This window comes from Apium graveolens, chromosome 7, assembly GCF_009905375.1.
Source record: "Apium graveolens cultivar Ventura chromosome 7, ASM990537v1, whole genome shotgun sequence".
NCBI classification, from domain to species: Eukaryota; Viridiplantae; Streptophyta; class Magnoliopsida; order Apiales; family Apiaceae; genus Apium; species Apium graveolens.
In genome coordinates, this window is record NC_133653.1 from 189399415 (window position 1) to 189403692 (window position 4278).

The window sequence follows — 4278 nt, forward strand, 5'->3', positions numbered from 1 at the left end:
GGGTGGCAGTCCATCAACGCGTAAGAGGCCGGGTGGCGGTCCAGCACAAGGTCCTTATGTGGCCAGGGTGATGACCGGTGGGGGATTCATCCATCTACTAGTAGAAAAGGTTACTTATTGGTATCTTTGCCTGATCAGCAAGATATCAGGTTTATGCCAAAATTTCTTTTCTTTCCAAATTCATTGGATATTGCAACTCTGTTCATACTTTACATGACAGAGGTTTTCAGGAAATGTATGAGAGATATATATAGGTGTATATATATATATCGGGACTTAATGAAGTATCTCGTAACTTCACTTCATTCAATAATATTTCAAAGATTGAATCTATTCAAGTATTATCTTGTAGTCTCATCTATGTGATGAACTTTTGAACTAATTATAACTTGAACGGTGGTAGTTCAAGTAGTATTTGGAAAAGATATAAGTATAATGGAGTATCTTGTAACTTCATCTTTTAAACTTATATCTAGGAAATGATTATCTTATGCATGACAAAGATTTTCAGAAAAATGTTGAGACAAGGTTAGATATATGAGATCACCTTGCAACGGTATTTTTATACAGTTATACACTGGAACTCTGTGTGTATTATGCATGGAAGAGGACTTCCAATATTTTGAAAAGTATATATATATACTGAATATTTTGCGATTTCATCGCATTAAGATATCAACTTGGTTCATTTCTTCTTAACCAAGACTTTCTTGAGTACTATGAGAATGCTCATATATTGTAAGTTATTATAAATATTATTTTGGTGGGCTTGCTGCTCACCCTTGCCTTCTTCTTTCATCACACAACATCAGATAGGCAAGATGAACAGGACCAAGCTCCCAATTCGCGAGGGGATAGGAAACGTTCCGCAGTTTCCTATAGGCGTTGATGTCGCTGTAGCTGAGGTAGGAACTACCAATAGGCTAGGCTTTCAACTTTTGATGTATCAGATTATGTATATTTATGAATTGTAATAATGGTAAAGAAATGTAAATTTATTCAGAAAACCTTTTAAGGTGTATTGGCAGATAATTGTGGAATAAAATGACTTGTGATTATTTTTGGATGTTCATCTCTGAGACTATAACGTGTGGTGTGTGTGTTTATTGTGGGGTCACAGTACAGAGTAGTTGATTAATTATTAAGATTGGGTGTTATTAAGGGAAATGGAACTCGTGACAACCCGGATCCCCGACCCCGGATTTGGGGGTGTTACACTGATGAAGGAATCTTTGTTGGATACTCACCATCAAAAGCATATAGAGTGTTCAAAATGAGAACATACACTATAGTAGTCTCTATAAATGTATCTTTCGATGATAAGAAGATTCCCGGTTTTGAAGAAGACACTCATGAAAGCTTAATCTTTGCAAATGAAAGTGCTTTTTTGGAATCTAGATTAAACTCTAATGAATTGTCAAATCCTGATGATCCAAATCCTGACACTCCTTCAGATTCTGAAGATAATCAATGTACTAACGAACCTGTACATGTTGAGGGGGAGCAACAGCAAGGGTCAACTGATGGTACTAACACTGAAGAATCATCTCAAGATTCTTCTCAATCAAATCTCTCAGAATCTAATGCTGACTCAACATCAGATGAACATGAGTCAAGTCCCAATATTTCTTCAGGAGATAACACAACAGATTCATGGGGAGCCTCAAATGCATTTGATGAGGCATACAATTCAGGGGGGCATCTAGCTCCAGAAGGACACTTCCAAGTGCCAGAAAATGGACTAAGGATCATACTCCTGATCTGATCATTGGAAATCCTGATAATGGTGTAAAGATAAGAAGTGCAAATCATAATGAATGTTTATACCATAATCTACTTTCAAAAGAAGAACCAAAGAAAGTAGAAGATGCACTTAAGGATGGAGATTGGGTCATGGCTATGCAAGAAGAACTGAATGAGTTCGAAAGAAATGAAGTATGGAAGCTGGTGTCTAGACCTAAGAACAGGTCAATTGTGGGCACAAAGTGGGTCTTTAGAAATAAGACTGATTCTGATGGAACAATCATCAGAAACAAGGCAAGATTGGTGGCAAAAGGATTCCCAACAGGAAGGTATTGACTATAATGAGACATTTGCTCCTGTTGCTAGATTGGAAGAAATCGGAATCTTCTTGGCATATGTTGCTCACAAGAAGTTCAAGGTCTTCCAGATGGATGTCAAGAGTGCATTTCTGAATGGAGAACTTGAAGAAGAAGTCTATATTGAACAATCACCAGGATTTGTGGATCCTAAACATCCTGACTATATTTACAGACTTGATAAAGCACTATATGGACTGAAGTAAGCACCTAGAGCATGGTATGAAACCCTTGCTCGGTTTCTACTTAAAAGTGGATTCAAAAGAGGTACAACAGATATAACTCTATTTTATCTGAATAAAGGTAAAGATTTGCTTTTAGTCTAAATTTATGTGGAAAATATCATTTTTGGATCAACTAATTAAACACTGTGTGATAAGTTTTCAAAGTTGATGCAATCAAGATATCAAATGAGTATGATGGGAGAGATGAGCTACTTCCTAGGCTTGCAGATTAAACAGACTGATAATGGCATCTATATCAATCAGTCCAAGTACACAAGAAATCTACTGAAGAGGTTTAATATGCAAGAAAATGCAACTGCAAGTACTCATTTGGCAACTGCTACAAAACTTGATCCAAATGAAGGTACAGCAGTTGATGTCACGTCTTACAGAGGTATGATTGGTTCTCTGTTATACCTAACTGCTAGCAGGCCAGACATCATGTTTGCCACTTGTTTGTGTGCAAGATTTCAGGCAAATCCAAGGTAGCCACATCTTATTGCAGTAAAGAAAATTTTCAGATACCTCAAGGGTACTGTCTCACTTGGACTTTGGTATGCAAGGGAAGCTGATTTTGCATTATGTGGATATTCAGATGCTGATTTTGCTGGATGCAAAATAGACAAGAAGAGTACATCAGGAAGCTGTCAGTTCTTGGGAGGCAAATTAGTCTCATGGTTCATCAAGAAGCAGAAATCTATTTCTACTTCAACTGCTGAGGCTGAATATATTGCAGCTGGAAGTTTTTGTGCTCAGTTGTTATGGATCAGAAATCAGCTCATGGACTATGGATTATCATTCTCAAAAATTCCTATTTATTGTAATAATCAAAGTGCTATTGCTATGACAGGAAATCCGGTGCAACACTCTCTTACAAAGCACATCAGTATCAGATATCACTTCATAAGAGAGCATGTCATGGAAGGAACCATATAGCTTCATTTTGTTCCTACTGATCAGCAGCTGGCTGATATCTTCACAAAGCCATTACCTGAAGTAACATTTACAAAGCTTGTAAATGAACTTGGTATGGTTAATTGGGACAAGTAAATTTATTTCAATTTATATTTGCTCAAATCCTGATGTATACTGATCAAATCCTGATATGTCCTAAATGCTGTGTTTTTCAATATTAAGCCAAAAATATTTGATGTATTTCATTTTTATATGCATGATAAATTAAGTGAATTTATATGCTAAATGTGCATGTATGAATAAATATATCACTGTCATCATTACACATCAGTCTGGGGAGACGCGCCTTCAAAAGACATTTTTTGGTTAATTCATTAAGTTAACTCTTCACTTAATAATTGGTCAATCTTTTAGTCTCTTGATATTCCTTCACTATCTCTCTCGGTTATTTAAATGACCTCCCATCCTTAAGTCATTTTACCTCCTCTCATATTCAAACACATCTCTTCACTTGTGCTTCTCACATACAATGGCGAATTCAAGTTGGTTTTACTGCTACGGCACAAGTAGTGTAACAATTTTTCAAAATGGAATCCAAACTTAATATCCCATCAACAACATTCCAAACGATATCTAGATTCAACTTCTAGACGTCATCAAAAATGATCTTCTATTTTTCCAAAGAGAATTTCATCTCCACAATCATAAACAGCAGGAGAAAATCATCCGTCGTGTTGTTCTCTTTGTTGAAAGTAGGAAGAAGAATTAAAGATCCTCCATCCGTTTCTCTTCATCATCGGCTTTGTCAGGCTTCTTAGACCAAGGCTGTTGATGTTCATCAACTTAGACTAGGACTATCTTGTAATCTTTTGCATGTAATCTACAAATTTCATGAAATGTACTCTTCTGAAATATTAATGAAATTTCTTTTGATTGCAAATTTAGTCTCTGCTTATCTCGTATTATATGCATGTGAATGTTCTTTTTGAAGCCTGTTAATCTTTACATCATCTACTTAAATTCTATTTCTTGATGATTGT